Raw genomic sequence first — 20,017 nt, 5'->3', positions numbered from 1 at the left:
CCTGCCAGAATCAGATTAAATATAATTGGGATATGTTTAACACACTATTTAAAAAAAACACTTTCACAATATAACAAACATAGAAATATGCATTGCATGATAATACATGTATAATCTATCATATTACTTGCTGACCTTGGGGAGGGTAGAGGGGTGAAAGGGAAAGAGAGAGCATCAACAGCAAAATGTCAGAAAATGATTATTAAAATTGTATCTACATGTAAGGTGGAAAAAATATAAAATACAAATATAAAATTAGAAAAATACAGTACAATATAGGTAATGTGAATTTGTGGTTTTCTAAGTCAATATGCCATCAGCAAGGATCTGTTTCTATTTAAGTTTGATATGCCTTTTATATAAGAAAGAGCGCCAGTTCTTCAGACAGATATCACAGAATCTTAGTCTTTGAGACCCTCTATTCTAGTTCCCTACTTTAACAGAGAGGTAAACTGAGGCCCAGAGAAGTTAAGTATCTTACCCATGGTTATATATCCAAGCCTTAAACGTAGAACTTCCAATTTCAAATCCAGGACTCCTGTTTTTTGTTGTTGTTATTTTTCTTGTTTTTAATTAAACTATGATATCAGCAGTGTGGGGAGTTCCCAATGAGATACTCCCAGGACCAATGTAGATAGGTACCCACTCAACAAATTTTAGTCTTAGAAAGTTGTCTAGAGAACTAAGAGTAAATGACCTGGTCTAAATCATAACCAGTACCAGAGGTAGGGTTTGAACTCAGATCTTTCTGATTTCAAAGCCAGAACTCTATCCACAAGATCACTCTTCTTCTCTACTCCCTAGTAATTCTACCTGTATAACCTTGGGCAAATTCCTTTCACTCTTTGGGTCTCAGTTTCCTCAGTTTTAAAATGCCAAGACAATCTCTGAGGTTCTTTCTAGTCCTTAATCTCATGATCTAAATCCAGTATTCATTGCAGGTGTCTTAAAAACCTGAGGCTACTACAAAGACAAAAATAAAGTGAGGTGGGAGAATTATTTGCTACTACAGATACATATCTGCAAGGTCAAAGATAGTCACATAAAAATAAGTTATGAGGAGATAGATGGAATGTCTGGCCTTAGATCAACTATTATAAAGTGTTCAGGGGTGAGTTGTTCTTTTGCACCCACACATATATTTTACAGTCTTCCCTGGAAAAAAGAGAGAGAAAAAAGAAAATGGAATACAGCTGCGATTTACATTTAACTCCCTCCCTAACTATCCCCACTGCCCCATGACTTGGGCACCAAAGTGAAGTCTGTAGTCAGAAGAAAATTACAAATATAATGACATTTCTTCCTGGAAATCTAATCAGATTGAGGCTTTTGGCAAGAAAGATGAAAAGTAGAAAAGATAATATGAGCACTCTCTTATAGAAATTCCAACTTAATTAATAATGCAAACCATCAGAAAAATTACAGGAATCCTTTTCCAAGTCCTTCCCCACTTTCTTGGTTCATAGAAGCAGTGATTTGAGGGTAAAGCTTCTGGCTGTTTTTGTTTTATTAAGGAAATTTTTCTAAATTCATATGGGCAGATACTAGACTTTGTTGTTGCTTTTTTTCAGGCATTTCAGTTGTATCTGACTCTTGTAATAGTTAAAGGAATTGTAGAAGATTGAAGAGGTTCAGGGGATAAAGAAGGTTTTGTAACAGGGAATGGAGGAGTTGAAGAGATAGAGGGAATATGGATGCTGGTGAGGTAAAAGGAGAGAGATACCCCCTGCTGAAAGGATGTCTTTGAAAAATGGGGTTCCTGAGAAATGGGTCAACTATGATAGCCAGAAGGGATGTCTTCTCTATTGATTGATGTTGAAGATACCCCAGCACAGGTAAGCATGGATTCCCTGAGGGACAAGCCTCCCTGCTGACCAAGGTCGCCTGGTAGGGGTCCAATAAGGACCAATTATGGTTGAATGGCTATCCTTAGGTTCTGCTCCTTCTATGTCCCCCTGAAATGACAGTCCTCCTCTTATCTGACTGCAGGTTACTTAACTAAAGATGAATTTAATAACAAGTTCAAACTGGGAAGGTATCGGGGTTGAGGGAATAGGGATTTCCCTATGCTTAGCCACAGATTTGGTTTGAACCTCTCTCAGCTTTTGAGCTGAGGCCAGGCCTCAAAGATTGGTAGAGGGTTTCTTTCATTCCTGTCTATACTAATCTATGCTAGCTTTCTTAAATTCAAAGTCTTTAGCAGTAGACAGCAAGAGGAAGAAAAGGTTCTGACTTTCAGAGCTTATTGAGCCTATCTCTTTGGGCTAGGGCCCTAAAGACTAGCCTTAAATTCAAACCATTCCCCTTAAATTCTTTTGTTCAATGACCAGATCACAGGAATCCAGGTAGAGCACACAGTTGGGAAATAACCAGGAATAGAGGTACTTCTACCCAGAGATAGGGAGAGAACACTCCTTCCAGTCTGAAGGCCAGGAAAAAGAGTAACCTTTTGAGAGCAACTGTCACTCTCCAGGTTGCACCTCCCCCCACCAACTGTCATTGCTTTCCATCAGTCTTCACTCTAACATTCTAACTGCTATTTGCTCCACCTCATTGGCAGAAAAATCCAGATCTTGATTCAGTTTTCCTTTCCACTTATATTTATTATACTTATCAAATTACTAAATCTACTTTCTAACTACTCCCCCCAAAATAATAAAGTTTACTCAATTACTCTATTTCTATTCTATGCTAATCTTATCTAATCTAAGGAATTTCATGAAGGAAAGTTTTGGGTGAGGGTAGTTTTAGGGTTTTACAAATAAATTCAGTACAATAAATGTTTGAACAAAACCATTACAAAGAAATTTGAATCTTAATGCTAATACTACTTATTCTTGCTAAGTTAAACAAACATTTTTTCCTATTTTATTTACCTATAATTATTTGCAATCTATTTATTTATACAGATATTTCCATTAAACACAATTTCAGCATCAGCTTTACAATAAACAATTAAAAGTTTACTATCTGCAAATGCAGCTTAAGTCTATTCCTAAGTATAACTGTCTATGCTATGTTTAACTTAACTAACTCCTAATAGATTCCCTACTTATTATAACTATTCTCTAAGTTCCTAGTCTAGTCTATAACAATCTAATGTACAACATATATACATGCTATGTTACATATTTACAGACCCTATCACTGTTACTAACCTAATCATAGTATATACATTATTTACAGAGATTATTTACATATAATACAATAATATACGTAGTTCCCTAATCCTGATGTCAGTCAAATAGAAATATCTATTGATCTTTCTATTTGCCTAAGACCTTATGGAACTAACTATATACATATTTACATTTTGCATAAATGCAATTTCAGACATTCATTTATTTACACGAGGTCTCCTAATATATGTCAATTTGTGGTTTTGAGTTTTGTGTCTAATAGTGTTATATTGAATGGATACTTATCAAGTTTCTTCAGATTTCCACTTCTCATGTTGACTGATGGATCTCTTCTTTCTTCCAAGTTATGTAGTGTTGCATGCTATTTCCTTAATATGTGAAATTAATTTTGTTTTATGCTTTCACCCTACTCAGTCTCATATACAAGTCCCATTTTACATCTGTCTTCTTCTATAAACAAATTTACAAAGTTCAAAGACTTAGCTGTCCATTTCTGCGTTTTCTCTTTGTTTCTTCTTTCTGGCAGCTTTTCTTGATGCTTTTCCTCTGGGATGCTTTAAAATCTTTTCCTCTGGGCTGGAAACTTGTCTTCTTTTCCCTATGGCATGCTTGACTAATGCTATCAGTTGACTGCAGAGATTTTGTTGTCAGGAACATTCTGTGATACTCTTCTTTCTTTTGGTGCATTTGTTGATGTTAATCAGTTTTTGTTTTCATTTCTCAGCACTATCCTTTGTCTAATATCTTCTTCTATGTCTGTTACAATAATGTTGGATTTTTCTGGTTTTATGTGGGAACAGTGGAAACATGAGTCTTTCCCTGCAATTTTTATAGCTGTCAGGGTAGTAAGCAATACTTTGTGTGGTCCAGTTCATTTTATTTCTGTAGCCAATTTTCTATTGAATTTTTTATGTATATTTTGTCTCCTGGTTTGATGTTGTGCAAATTGTAATCCAGGGGTACTGTTTGTTGTATCAAGCCCATGTGAAGATTGGATTTAGCTCTCCTCTGATTGTAACAATGAAATTATTTAGCTCTTACTTTATTGGGAAGATTGAATTATAATCCGGAATCTGTTTTTAGATTTTAATCCCCAAAAGGTGATAACTAAGTATTTTAAGTATATCTACACATTTTAACTACAAAAAGTTGTTAAGTAACTAAAAAAGGTGAACTAACCAAAAAAGGTGTTTAGTAACCCAAAAGGTATAATCTAACCAAAGAAGGTGTGAACTAAAGAATGGGCAGTCCTGGAGAAAAGCATCTGCTGTGATTGGTAGACATGAAATTTAGGGTAGGTGATGCAAGAGAAAAAGATCTTTAAAAAGAAGATCAGAAGCCAAAAGAAGATATTCGATTTGAGTTGGATGGAGGATTCTCTGACTCAGAGTTGGACTGGAGGAATGGGACCCCTGGAGGAACTCATGCAGGAGACCTCAGACTGCTTTTCCATTTTAGATGGTCACCCTTGGCAAGTTAAAGGCTAATTTAATGACCCTGCCTTCTTGGAGGTGTAAACCTCTGAGCCATCATCTTGAGACTCTTTTCCCTGATTAGGGCCATAGTATTTCTACTTGGCTCAGAGGAAGCCAGAGTTTCCTCTCTCTCTCTCATTCCTTAATATCTTCCCTCTATTGTAAATAAATTATCATATATTCCATTTACTTTAGTAATTCATTTTGGGGTTTAGAAATTAAATCTCTGGCGACCACCTATATAAATATTCAGAGTCCAACCACAATTTAAATTTAACACACATTTTGTGCAACTCTACTATTCTTGTTTGTAAAGCTTGTATATATTTTGTTAATTGACAGTATCCTCCTATCATTGCCATGTAAGCTGGTTTATAAGTCCTTCCTTGCCAAATTGCATGTCCATATAGCATCTCAAATGGAGTGATGTGTAGATCTCCACTGGGTCTTTTTTTTTTTTTATTTTATAGTATTTTATTTGATCATTTCCATGCATTTTTCATTAAAGACAAAGATCATTTTCTTTTCCTCCCTCCCACCCCCCGTGGCCGATGTGTGATTCCACTGGTATCATATGTGTTCTTGACTTGAACCCATTGCCATGTTGTTAGTATTTGCATCAGAGTGTTCGCTCCGAGTCTTTCCTCTGTCATGTCCCCTCAGCCATTGTAGTCAGGCAGTTGCTTTTCCTTGGTGTTTCTATTCCCTCAGTTTGTCCTCTGCTTTTGGATAGTGTTTTTTTCTCCTTGATCCCTGCAGATTGTGCTGGGACATTACACCACCACTAATGGAGAAGTCCATTACGTTCGATGATACCACAGTGTGTTTGTCTCTGTGTACAATGTTCTCCTGGTTCTGCTCCTCTCGCTCTGCATCACTTCCTGGAGGTTGTTCCAGTTCACATGGAAATCCTCCACTTTATTATTCCTTTGAGCACAATAGTATTCCATCACCAACATATACCACAATTTGTTCAGCCATTCCCCAATTGATGGGCATCCCCTCATTTTCCAATTTTTGGCCACCACAAAGAGCGCAGCTATGAATATTTTTGTACAAGTCTTTTTGTCCATTATCTCTTTGGGGTACAAACCCAGCAGTGCTATGGCTGGATCAAAGGGTAGACATTCTTTTATCGCCCTTTGTGCATAGTTCCAAATTGCCCTCCAGAATGGCTGGATCAGTTCACAACTCCACCAGCAATGAATTAATGTCCCTACTTTGCCACATCCCCTCCAGCATTCATTACTTTCCATAACTGTCATGTTAGCCAATCTGCTAGGTGTGAGGTGATACCTCAGAGTTGTTTTGATTTGCATCTCTCTGATTATAAGAGATGCTCCACTGGGTCTTGTTCTAAGATGGAACAGAACTAATGGTAGAATGTCTATTTTAGGTGTGTTTCTGCACAAAATTTTCCTATTAATGTTTTTATGTCTTTATTTAATCTCTCTGCTTTCCCTGAACTTTGGGGCTGATATGGTGTATGGTATGTTGCTTGTATTCCTAGATTTTTATACATTTCATTTAATATTGAGTAAAGTGATTCCAATGGTCTGCGTCCAATTTTGTGGGAATCCCAAATCTAGGTATGATTTCTTTTAATAGGATTTTGACCACAAATGCTGTGACTCCATTTGGGGTTTTCTTGGCAGAGATACTGGAGTGGTTTGCCATTTCTTTCTCCAGCTCATTCTACAGATGAAGAAACTGAGGCAAACATTACATGACTTTTCCAGGGTCACATAGCTAGTAAGTATTTAAGGCCTGGACTTTACAAACCATTGATACATTAGAGTCAGATGAACAGAAGAAATTTGAGTGATCACATTTTTTTTTTGCTACACTGTAAAAACACAATATAATAGAGTGGCAAGAACATTAGATGTGGGGATAAGGAAGCCCTGGGTTTGAGTTCAGACTCAGACATTTATTACCCTGTGTGACTTTGAGTGAGGCACTGAACCAGACCTTGGTTTCCTGCACTGTAAAATGAGGACATTGGATCATATTCTTTCTCAAGGTTCTTCCTAGTTCCAAGTCCTGTGATGCTACAAATAATCCCTATATATCTAGAATTATGTTTCATAATGTCTTTAGGATCACAACCCCTTAGAGGGGGGTCTAAGAATGATGGAAAACTCAAAGCTCCAGGGTTTTCTGCCCTGAACAATGGTTTTCATTTTTACACCCCCGCCCCCAATAAGCTCATTAAGGATTCTCAAAATTTCTCATCTATCTTTGTAACCCTCTAAAATAACCAGAGGGATACTTCAAATTAAATGGGCTGAGAGTGCATCTCATGTGTCCAACAAATCACTTTCCTTCTGTGGATCTCAATTTTCTTATCTATAAAATGGGATACATGGAGTTAATTATTTTTGAGACCCTTTCTGGTTCAATGATTATATCATTCTATTATATGTCAACCTTATCCCCATCATTAAAGAGTTCACAAGATTAGAGCCAGAAGGGACCTTAGATGTCCTATATGCCCAATAGCCATATGTACATATGAGGAAACTGAGGTCTACTGGCAAAGTGACTAGAATGTATTCCCTCTGACCTCTACTTCTCAAAATCCTAGTTCTTTCCAAGACTTTAGTTTAATCATCACTTTCTATATAAAAACTTTCTCCTGATTCCTCTAGCTACCAGTGCCTCTACCACCACAGACCCCATTATCTGACATAAACCAATACACCTCATTTTTATCTCTCTGGCTAGATTACAAATTCCTGGCAAACAGGGGCAATTCTACCTTTATCTTTGTTTCCCCTATGCCTAGCAGAGTGCCTAGCATAAGTTAATAAATCTTTGCTGATTGATTGACTGATTGATTGTGCAAGGTGACATGAGTGGCATAACTGGGTAATGAACCTAGAATTTGGATTTTAGAGGCCAACGCCCTTCCCACTTCGCCAAATTGTCTACCATTGGATGTAAAGTACTACCCCATCACCCTAGTGTTAGAGTAAGTCTTAATGAGGAGCCCCCTACCTATTTCCTGATTCTATTCAAATATACTTGAATATATCCAAGCCTTTCCCCCATCTCCATCTTGTTTTGGATTTATGAATTTATTTTTCATTTTAAAAATAATTGTAATCAATTGAATCCAAAACACATTTTCCCTAGAATTCAACGTAACTGGTGTTATATAATAAGAACTGTGGCCAATCCATTAAGATTCTTGTTCCCCTCCACTCTTTGGTCTACTGCCTTTCTGGCTGCTCCTCTCTCCCATCTTTCTACTAGTCTCTTCAGCTCCTAAATGCCTTCTGGTTCCAAAACCATTAGGAAAGATGCTATTTGACCTATGAGAGGCAGTAAAATGTGGTACCAGGAAGGAGCACTCTACCTGGGGTCAGGAGACTTGGGTTTAAATCCTAGTTTGGACACTTACACTCTTTGTGACCTTACTGAAGGAATTCACTTAGCTCTAGGCCTTAATGGATAGGGTTGAGGGCAATCTTACCTAGATGATCATTGATTTAAATCTGGAAGTGCCTTCAAAGGTCATCTAGTCCTACCCTCTCATTTAAAAAATAAAGACACCGAGGCTCCAAAGAGCCCAAGGTCACACAGACAGTAAGCACTGATTCCAAGCAAGATTTTAACAGAGATTGTTCTGAGGCCAAGTCATGCACTCTATCTGCTTCACCTTGCTACTACCTACCTATTTCCTTGGGTGGTTTAGAGGAAAGCATTTTGCAAACCTCAAAATGTTATCAGATGGTTAGCAATTATTACTTCCAGGAAGCACTTTGAAAGATCCAAGTGCCTTATTCCAGCAAATATCAAAGACACTAATGCTAGATGCATCCTTAAAAGCCAGTGACCTGTAAACCTAAGGGAGAGGTCCACTGGCACCCTAGGAAATGGCTTTTGGGAATGTTCTTTGATCAAAGGAGCAGAGAGAGCACAGGGGACAGTAACTAATGCTTCTTGGGCTCTACCTTGCCTTCGAAGGCCATCACCCAGCTTCCAGTCAATAACCTGGAAGGAAATATGCCCCTAACCTATTTCCTGAACCCACTCACATACCCTTAAATGCATTCTAGCTTTCTCCCCATCTTGTTATGGGTTTATGGATTAAACATTTTTTTTAATTTTAGAAATAATTGCAAACAATGGAAAACCACATACTGGCTCCCCAGCTCACAGTTAATGATCTAACGGAGCAATATTTTTAGGCCCTATTCAAATTATGAACCCCAGTTGCAGATGAAATATTAATTAAAGGTTAGACTTCAAGCCTTCGGAAAATGATTATTCAAGATAGCAATTATATTTTCCCTCTTTTGGGGGAATAAAACTGTACCTTGCTGCGCAGTAGAAATTACCATTTCTTAACACTGCTGTCACAGAGACACTATCAAAGCTGGAAAGGGGGCCAAAACCCCAGGAGATAGCCACAAACACATTTTTGCGTCTGCTCAAAGACCAACTTAGTGGGGAGGGGAGCAGTGAGCCCTACTGCTGATCATTAGCAGTCCATCTAATTATAAACCATGCTATGATTCAGGACTGGGAGTGGGGAATGGGGAGAAGAAGGAAGAACCCTTCAAAATGTTTTTGTTTGGGTTTTGACAAATCCTAGGGTATAATGTAACAGAAAAAAACGCTGGCTTTGGAGTCAAATGAGGTTAGTTTCCATCCCAGCTCTGCTACTTAGTACCATGTCATTTTGAACAAGTCATTTACCCCCTTTGAGCCTCAGGTTCCTCATCTCTAAAATCAGGGGGTGAGACTAAATGATTATGTCTAGCTCAAGATTCTATGACCATTCCCTGACCTGGGTAGATTTCCCAAGGTTTTCTTCTGGGAAGTACAGCCACCATTGTACCATAAAGGATTAGGGTATTTCAGTGGACTCCAAGCTCCATGAGTCAAATGAGATGTGGCAACAAAAGAAGCTGATTATAATACTACCTTGAGAAGATCCAGTTTCCAGGACTAGGGAGGTGATGATCATCCTGTCCCTCACATGGAATATTGCCTTCAGGGCTGGGTACCAAGATCTAAGAAGGATATTGATGACCCGGAGAATGCCTAGAGGAGGGCAGCCAGGATGATGAAGGCCTTTCTGAAGATCATATGATAGTTATGAGTGTCAGTTAATGGGACTAAGCATGCTGAGCCTGGAGAAAAGAAGACTTGGAATGAGAGGTAGGGGAAATGGGCTGAAGACCCAAAAGGGGTCATGAAATGTCAACACAACTGAGAGACTGAAAAACAACAACAGGGCTATCATGTGCTAAAGGCATTAATCATTCTTTTTCTGTTTAGCCCCAAAGGGCAGAGCCAGGAGGAATGAGGAGAAGTTCCACAGAGGTAAATGTAGTCCGATGTCAGGGAAACTATTCTATTTATTAGAGCTATCCAAAATCAGAATGGGCTGCCTTGAGAGGTAATTGGTTCCCTCTCCTTGAAGAACTTTGAATAGAGACTATCTGACCATTTATCGGATGTTATTGCAGGGATTCCTTCATAGGCATGCAGAGACTAGGTGGCTATTTCTATTTTAATTCTCAGATTAAGTGATTCTATAATTCCTGGTGCTATCTAAGACCAAATTTGAACCTAGATCTTCCTGACTTTGCCAAGACTGACACACTATCCACTGTGCTACCTAGCTAGCCCCATTTTATAGTTTGTAAACAGCAAATAGGAGGCTGCTGGAGCCATCTTGAACTAAATCACAAGAGTCAGCTAAATTTTCAATGTGAGAACTTATAAATTAGAAATCAGAGCTTGATTTGTTGTTTTGCTGATTTTCTAGAAATCTGATTTCTGATTAAGAAATAAAGGGAGAAAATGTCTACAATACAGATTAAATTTTAAAGTGTGTTATAAATACTTTTTTTCCAGAGAGACAATTGTTAAACATTGACCAGCACACCGCCGACTTTAAATGTTTTGCTTATAACATCTCCATTTACTTTTGAGGAAACTGAGGTCACAACTTGCTTACTGACACACAGGACTCAGGATCATAGATTTCAGAGGGAAAAGGAACCACAAAAATCATCTTAGTCCAACTTCTCATTTTACAGTTAAGGAAACTGAAATGGGAGCAAAGGGGAAGTAATGTGCCCAAGTTCACACAGCTAGTAAATAGCAGAATCTGGATTTGAACCCAGGTACTCTGACTCGTAATACAAGATTCTTTTCATTCCACCATTTTGCTGACCTTCAAGACCTTCTGATTCAAGTCCAATGCTGCCTCTTCTGTTTCATGATGCCTCTGAATCTTGGCACCATAAAAAGTACCAGATGTGGCATCTGGAGACCTGGGTTCAGACAACAGGTCTCAACTTAATATTTGTGTGACTTCAAATATCTTTTCTCTTTTCTAGGTCTTGGTTTCCTCATACACATCCAAAGGGCATGTGTTCTCCTTGGACATTACCTCCCCACCTTCAGTGCATGATAATTGATGATGCTACTTCCAGCAGGAACACTGGAGAGAAAGAAGCATTTTTTGGTTGGGAGGAAATGTGCAAATTCTTAAGAGAGAAATGGGATAGAAGAATGAAGCAGAAAGTCAGAGGGAGAAGAAAAGGAAAGAGAAAAACAGATAATGAGCCACCAGGCTACTCCCAAACTGTGTTACTACTAGGAGGCTTTGTCTTCTTCTCTTCTGGGAAGCAATGAATGCAAGTATCCTTCCAGGAGTTGTGATCCCATCCTGAGAAGCCATAGCTGCAGGACTTCAATGCTTCACAAATCTGATGCTGAGATACAGTGAATGGGTTTCAATGAGTGCCCGGAGCTCCCAGGTTTAATCTCTGGAAATATTACTTACACTTCCTTACCCTCCCTTAGGTAGCATGGCATGCTGAGACAGCAGAACAAAGAGTAAGGAGAGAGTGGACTCAAATGTAAGTAAGACTTTTCAGGAAGACAGTAACACAGAACGTCAGGCAGAAGTCTACACAGACCGTGGAAAAATATCTGGAAACAAGATCATGAGGACCAACGACAAAGAAACCAAAAAAAGGAATAGCTTGAAACCCTTCCAACCAGTTTACAAAAAGATAGCCAGAAGTCAACAGAGGCAGGTAGAGTGATCTCACCAGAAAAGCCAGCATGAGTACAGAAAAACACAGAAATTGACTGAGAGTGGGATAGGGTTGTGCCAAGGAAGTCAGGGTGAGCTCAGGTAAAATAGCCCGGAGTCAACTGACTCAGGGACAGACACTATTCTGGCAAATTCAGTGCAAGGGTACGAACTTGGGCCTGAATCCAGCCAATGAGCATTCTGAGCAGGTAGGTTATAGATCACTATAGTCAGGAACCTGAAACCATATCCTGACTGTGACCTGTCAAAGCAGAAATGAGGAAGGAAAGATCCCTGCAGATGGTCTAGGGCCCAGCTCTGCACTTTGCAGTACTAGAAGTACTTCTAAAGGACATGGCCAGGGGCAGCTAGGTGGCACAGAGGTTAAAGCATCAGGCCTGGAATCAGGAGAACCTGGGTTCAAATCTGGCTTCAGCCTCTTTCTACCTTTGTGACCCTGAGAAAAATCACTTAACCCCATTTGCCTAGCTTTTGTCCTTCTTAGATTTCTTAATAAGATGGAAAATAAGAGATTTTTGTTTGTGGTTTTTTAAAATAAAAACAAAGAATAAAATATAGGGCCAACTCAGAACTTTGGCAACAACACAAGGAATTCTGTGCAAAAGATGCTACAGAGCAATATGATCTCCAACATCCCAATAAAGCATGTCAATCAATTAATCAATAACATTTATTAAGTGTTTCCTATATGCCACACACTATGCTAAGTGATGGGATTATAAAAGGAGCAAAAGAATTCACTGACAACAAGGAATTTATAATATAATCAAGAAGAAAGCATGCAAATAAATATATATTAAGCAAAATATATGCAAAGCAATATACAATATAAATAGGAAATAACAAATACAGAAGTCACTGAAATTAAGTGGGATCAGGGACCTATTTGAAGGTATAATTCTAGGTGGGGTTTAATGGAAGCCAAGGTCAGTAGTTGGAGCAAAGGAGGGAAAACATTCCAAGCATGGGAGACACAGAGAATGTAGGCAACAGAACCAGCTCTCAAATGGAGATCTGCAAAGAGAAGACAGGGGCTAGCCTCAATGAGAATGCACAGTGAAACACCAGGAGACTAAGAAAGAGGCCAGTTTGAGCCAAAAAGTGGGGCCTAATATCAAGCATTGCATCTGAACAGCCACTGTCAGAGGTATCCAAACTACAAAGGGCACCAGAATAATACAAGGACTACAGAATCTATCCAAAAAGACTAGTGGGGACTGGTAGGAACACAAAAGTCCAAATCAAGAACTGAGACTAAAAGTCTAGAAGAAAAAAGTATATCAAACATAATGAAGAAATACTGGGAGTTAAGAAAAACACAAACTCAAACCAAGATAGTAGTCTCTCAACAAAAATAAATAAAGTCTCAGAGAAATATACAGCTTACCAACAAAGATTTTGATAGTAGTGCAAGAAATAAAGCAATGGATAAAAAATGAAATTAGAAATGCAATGACCATTTAGGAAAAAATTGAAAAGAGAATTAATAGTTTTAAAAGAAGTTTAGGGGCAGCCAGGTGGCTCGGTGGACTGAGAGCCAGGCCTAGAGACTAAAGGTCTTAGGATCAAATATGACCTCAAATACTTCCTAGCTGTACAACCCTAAGGAAGTCACTTAATCCCTTAAGTGTTTTGCCTAGCCCTTACTGTTCTTCTGCCTTGGAACTGATACCTACTATTAATTCTAAGATGGAAGATAAGAATTGTTTTTTTCTTAGTTGGAATACCTTTCCCAAGTACTGGACTCATTGAAAAATAGAACTAAGCAGAACTGAATTGAATAATTCCTAAGACAATAAGGAATATGAGAATAAAATCAATGAAAAATAGAAGAAAATAAAAAATATTTATTATCAAAAACATCAGTTACAAGGCAGAAGAGCAATAAGGGCTGGGCAGTTGGGGTTAAGGGGCTTGCCTGGAGTTACACAGCTAGGAATGATATGAGGTCACACTTGAACCCAGGACTTTCTATCTCCAGGTCTGACTCTGGGAGGTTATATTTTGTAAAAGGGATAATGAGATCACTTGCAACTTAGTTCTTATCTCTTATTGTGCATCTTACATCCTCTTTTAGGTAAGTATAATTTGTATTGCTATGATGTTACAGAATTATTTATAGTTATCATGGGAAAGTTCAAAAGAAGTTGTACAATCTGGTAAAACTAAAGATAAAACCTACTTCCACTGATCTACCATTTTAAATGGATTGTTGCATTCAACAGTCATTCAGGGGTCATCAGGAAATTGGAATAAATGGGGAAACCTGGGTACTTCAAGAAAAGAGGGGCTTTGAGCATGTTGGGCAAAGGCTAACCAGAGAAGGAGACCAATAGGCTCTCCCTACAGGTGAAGAAATTATGGCCCCAAGAGAGAAATCGACTTGTCCCAGGGCAAATGACTAGTTAGTGTCAGGACCAGGAATAGAACCTCTTGACTCTCAAATCAATGCTCTTTCTTCCTCTCCCTGGGTATTGACTTTGTTACAGGTCTTTGGACCCATTTTATCCTATGATTGAATGTAAGGACAGTATGGGGGAAAGGAAGCCAAGAAAACTCGAATCTATACTTCCAGGCTCCAGCACTAAGTAACTGGATGACCATAGACAAATCAATGAATTTTCTGAACTTTAGTTTCCTCTGTAATAAATGGAGATAAAAATCATCAAATTCTTTGCCTTACAAGGTTATGGAGAAGAAAATCTTCAAATGATAAAGAGCCATAAGAATGCCAGTTCTTCATTTTATTACTCTTACTGTTTCTGATAGCCAGGAATTTTCTTTCCCTGTTTACCCTGCTCCATGGGCGTCCTTGGCTCTGTTTTTCTGCACAGTTTCCTTCTCACCTGTCCAAAAATCTCCATTTCTCTGGGACATTTAGTCTTCTGATCAGCCAACCCCACCCACAGATGAGTAAGCAATGTATTCAGTGTGATTTTAGAAGCAGGGCTCCCTGCCCAGAGACATCTCCCCCACCAGCTTCCTGGAACTCCTGCCATTAATCACCCACCTTTGGGGTAAGGTACGAAGGCCCTTGTTAATATTTCATTCCAATAAATATTTATTAATCACTTTCTCTGTGCTAGGCACCAGACATGCCTCAATACTTACAAAGACCCATGAGCTCATCCAAGAGGGCACTCCTACCCACAGGACAATGTTGTGGAGGGGGCTGGAGCATGAATTTGACTAAATATCTTTCAAGATCCCTCCTCAGTTCTGAGATTCTGTGAAACAGTTGTTTATCAATGAACTTTCACCACCCCCTACCTTGGACTCCAAATGCCATTCTACATGGGAGTTATCCTCACTACTGTGACCCCTGCCTCACTCCCCGTCTCTCCCGCTATATGTCACAGAAAAGAAAAAGAAAAAAAAAGCTGGTTTTGCTTGTGTTTTCTCTGGCATTCATTCTCAGAACAGATTCCTGTAAGGAAAGCTGAACCTCTGCAAAAAATATTTCTAGCACATTAAAAAACATTATGTATATGGAAAAGTTGGACATTAGTTCAAACTTCGCCTCCACTATTTACTATATATGTGATCTAGACCAAGTCACTGTCTCTCTCTGCACCTCAGTTTCCTCATCTGTAAAATAGGGTTGTGATCTCTCAGGTTCATTCCCTCTCTAAGTTCAGTGCCAAGTAGAGGAAGACAATGAGCCTTACTAAGCTTTTGACAGGGAAGAGGGGAGGAGGATCTCCCAAGTTGATTGGAAAAAAGGCAAAAGGAAATATTACGTTGCTCCTCTTGGAGCTTTGAAGGTCATCCCAATTGTGGGCTGGATAACTTAGAGGCTGGACAAACTACCAAAGTCCAGAGGTTTCAACATTTCTTTGGTATCAGGGTCCACTTTGCTCATCTCGCAATCCAAAGCAGAGATCCCAGGGACATAGTCAGCCCTTCTTAGTAACGTAGTTACCTCTTACGAGATCTGCTTCATCAGATGAGTAACATCCAGAGACCTTGGGGAGCTTCTTAATGGGAATGATGGTGATCTCCTTGCACATTCACACACACACAAGCTTGTTGGTGTGGAAGTTGTTGCCCAGACAGGTGTGGTATTTTCTGAAGATGACCCATGCTGCCATCCTCATAGTTTTGGTCCTCAAATGATCTATGTTGGCTTTGGGGTATAAAAATCCAACTGAGCTTTACAAAGTTTAAATAGAAGAGCTAAATAATAATAACTGTTATACATGTATATGTGTATTTATACATATATCAGACTGTATATGTGTCTACCGCCCCCCCCACACACACACACACCCCTATACACATCAGATTATACCTTTGATTCAGGAAGCTAGTTGGTGCAGTGGATAGAGCACAAGTCTTAAAGTCAGGAATACATGCACTCACATTCAGTCCAGTCACATCCACACATCCTAGCTGTGTGGTCCTACACAAGTCACTTAACCTTTGTTTGCCTCAGTTCCCCCATTGGCAAAATGGGGATAGTAATAATAATAATAATGTTTTTTAGTCATGTCTGACGACTCATGACTACATTTGGGGTTTTCTTGGCAAAGATACTGTAGTGGTTTGCCATTTCCTTCTCCAGCTCATTTTATATATAGGAAAACTGAGGCAAACAGGGTTAAGTGCCTTACCTGGGGATTACTCAGTTTGTAAGTATCCAAGGTCAAATTTGACCTCAAGTCTTCCTGCCTCCAGGATCAGCACTCTACCTACTCCACCTACTTGCCCTAATAAAAGCACTTGTTTACCAGGTTTGTGGTGAGGATCCAAAGAGGCAATATTTGTCAAGTGCTTAGCATGATGACTGGTTGGTTCATAATAAACTCTAAAAATTATCATTTATATTATTATTTTTTTTTTATGCAGAGTTTCCAATAAGGAACTTCCTCTACCTTGAAGATGAAAATATATAGATGAAAAACTTCTCTATAAATCTTACTCTGAAAGAATTGCCAGGAGGCACTCAGAAATGTAGTGATTTGTCCAGGATCACACAGTCTGTCTGTGGAAGAGGTAGAACTTGAACCTAGGTCATCCTGATTCTGAAAGCTGGCTTTCAATCCACTCTACCTGTAGTTCACACAAAATACATGATCTCTCAGCAACCTTGTGAAGAAGGTCTAACAGTATTATTGGTCCTCACTCTTGTAAGCATGATATTAGAAAATAAGTACTGTTTTATTAGTTTAGGGATGAGAAGTAGAGTGGCCAGCTTGAGAAAAGAATTGGAGTTTGAGGCAGAGCCGAGAGAGCATGTTAATTTCAGATGTGACAGGTACAACCATTTTTCTATGTCAATTACTCTCTCTGGCAGTTGGCAAAGACACACTCTCAGGGACTCTCTCTTAGGGCTACAGAAGGTAACATCTTTGCCTCTGTCTGACGGAAAGATCTGAAGGAGCTCTGGGTTTTCTTTCCCAACTTGGAAAACACTATTGACTATTTATTGTAGTTTTATAGATTGTTTAATTCTAAGAAGACCAAAGAAAAACCTGGTCTTTGGTTTACAGATTCAGAGTCCTAACTTGATTCTTGTTGAAACTCAACCAGCTAGCCTTTGCTATTTTATAATTTGAAGGCAAAGTTAAGAATTATAAGGATAATAGCGGTCGTTTTTATTTAGATAGTATAAATTTGAGTTAGTCAGATCAGGGAGGATTAGTGTAGCCTGTGAAACACAGGAGAAGCAGTTCCTTGTGGAACCTGAGAGTTTATTTGGTGGATTTAGAATCCTTTAGAATTAGAAATCCTTATATATTTCAATAAATATTTTATGTTTATAATAAGAGTCTCTTTAGCATCCTTGCACCTGGCCCTGAAGGGAAGTTCACATTTGAGCTTCACTTCATCACTGAGGATACTTTTGATCACCTCTATCAAAAGTATCTGAAAGGATCCAAACAGTTTGAACCTGATTGGTGAGTTAAACAGTTTTGAAAAGTTTTGAACCTATATTTGGAACAGTTTTTTCACCTAAATATTTTATTTTATAACTCACCAAATTTATTTTTACACTCTACAGATGAAGAAATCAAGGCATTTACCTAAGGTCACAGTGCTAATAAAATCAGAGACAGGATTGAGTCTGCCTCTAAGAGTCACTGATATTCCAGGTAGCATTTTACATAATTTCACTTGATCCTTCTAACAACCCAGTGAAGTAGGTACTTTGGAGGAAATTGAAAGAAATTATACAATCATGTATTTACAGTTGACAAGGACTTCAAAGGCTATCTAGTCCAATCCCTTCATTCTACAGGTGAGGAAACAAAACGTCCAGGTTGGTCACCCTTCATTTCTCTCGATAGTACTTCTGATTCTCTAGACTAGAACACAGTGCATATTCTGCAGTCTCATCCTAGAACATCCATCATTTCCTGACTTCTTCTTACCCTGGAATGTTCTTCTGCTATGCTATCCTCCTCCTCAATTGGGGAATGCCTTCTACTGTCTTAGCCCACCTGAGCAATCATATTTTCCTTTCTGATTATGCTTCAGGCTTTTTGTACTTCAATGCTATGTTCTCCCACCAGGCACTGTCATAATCTATCCTCACTTCCTACTTTCCAGAGCTTTCTATTCTTTTTTTTTCTATTCTATTTTTTCTATCTATTTCTATTCTTTTTTCTATTCTAGTCTTTTCCCATCAGATTGGAAGTTTCCTGAAAGCAGGGAAGGATTTTCTTTTTGCTGCTATTTGTATGCCCATAACTTATCATGGTGTCTAGCACTTGATACTTAATAAATACTTGCCTTATTGTTTGTCACCTCTTAATTCCAGTGCCTTCCCAATGACAATTATTTCTAATTAATCCACATTATAATTTGTTTGTACATGGTTGTTTGTATGTTGTCTCCTCTCATTAGACTAGATGCTCTTTAAGAGCTATATCCCCAGCATTTAGCACAGTGCCTGGCTCTCAGCAAGTGCATAATGAATGTTCACTGACTAATTATTGGAAGTCCTGTATTCAAATCCTGCCTCAAGTGCTTACCACCAGTGTGAGCTTTGACAAGCCTTCCTATAGAGGGTGGAATTTAAGCTGGGACTGGAAGGAAGCCAGAGAAGTCTGGAGAGAAGAGAAGGAGAATTCTAGACAATATCCAGAGCCAGGGAATATAGTGTTGTTGTTGGAAGAATAGCAAGGAAGCCAGTACCACACTGGATCATGTGGAGAGTTGTACTTTATAAAAAGTCTGGAAAGCTGGGTGGGAAGAATATGCTAGGTTTTGAATGGCTTTAATACTGGAGAGTTTTAGGTTGATCCTAAAGGTGACGGGGAGCCATTGGAGTTTAAGAAGTAGGAGGTGACATGATCAAATCTGCACTTTCAGAAAATCACTTTGGCACTAAGTTTTGAGGGTAGACTGGTTTGAGGAGAGAGACTTATGGCAGAGACCGCAACCATCAGGTTATTGGCAGGGAAGAGAATAAGCATATATCATCTACTACTTGCCAAACACTGAACAAAGTGCTTTATAAATAATAACTCATTTATTCTTTTTTTTAACTCTTACTTTAGAGTCAATGTCAGTTCCAAGGCAGAAGAGTGCCAAGAGCTGGGCAATTGAGGTAAAGTAACAGAATCATACAGCAAGGAAATATCTCAGGTCAAATTTGAACCCAGGATCTCCCATCTCTAAACCCAGCTCTCTATCCACTGAGCTATCTAGCTGTCCCTTCATTTAATCTTATAGCAGTAGAATGGGAGTGAGGATCTATACAGAGAAAGAAGTGAAGAAATTCAAGAGATAGTTCAATGATGAAATCAATAGGCCTTGGCAATAGACTGGCTATAGGGCATGAGAATTAGTGAAGAATCAAGGAAGGTGCTGCAATGGATGGACCATTGAGCTTGGTATCAGGAAGACTCATCTTCATGAGTTCAAATGCAGCCTCTGACAGTTATTAGCTGTATGATCTTGGGCAAATCACTTAACCCTGTTTATCTCAGTTCTTCATCTGTAAAAGAACTGGAGAAGAAAATGGCAAACTATTCCAATATCTCTGCCAAGAAAATCCCAAGTGGGATTTATTGAAAAATGACTGAGCAACAACAACAAGAATGATATGTAAGTTAATAGCCTGGGGGACTGGGAGAACAGTGGCACCCTCAAACAATAATATAGCCATGTTCAAAAAAGATGTATACAGGATAAATTGGAAATTATCTCAGAGGGAGGCTACTAAGATTAAAGTGTCCAATGCACAAGATGTTGCAAATGTAGAAATGGCAAGATTTGACATCCGATTAAATAGGTAAGTAAGGGAGATGAAGAATACAGGATAATGTCAAGGTTACCTCTAAGGTCTCTTCTAGCTCCAAATCTAT

Source organism: Monodelphis domestica, chromosome 1 (assembly GCF_027887165.1).
Source record: "Monodelphis domestica isolate mMonDom1 chromosome 1, mMonDom1.pri, whole genome shotgun sequence".
Classification (NCBI taxonomy): domain Eukaryota; kingdom Metazoa; phylum Chordata; class Mammalia; order Didelphimorphia; family Didelphidae; genus Monodelphis; species Monodelphis domestica.
The sequence above is the reverse complement of the archived record's forward strand: the minus strand, read 5'-3'. Positions refer to the sequence as shown.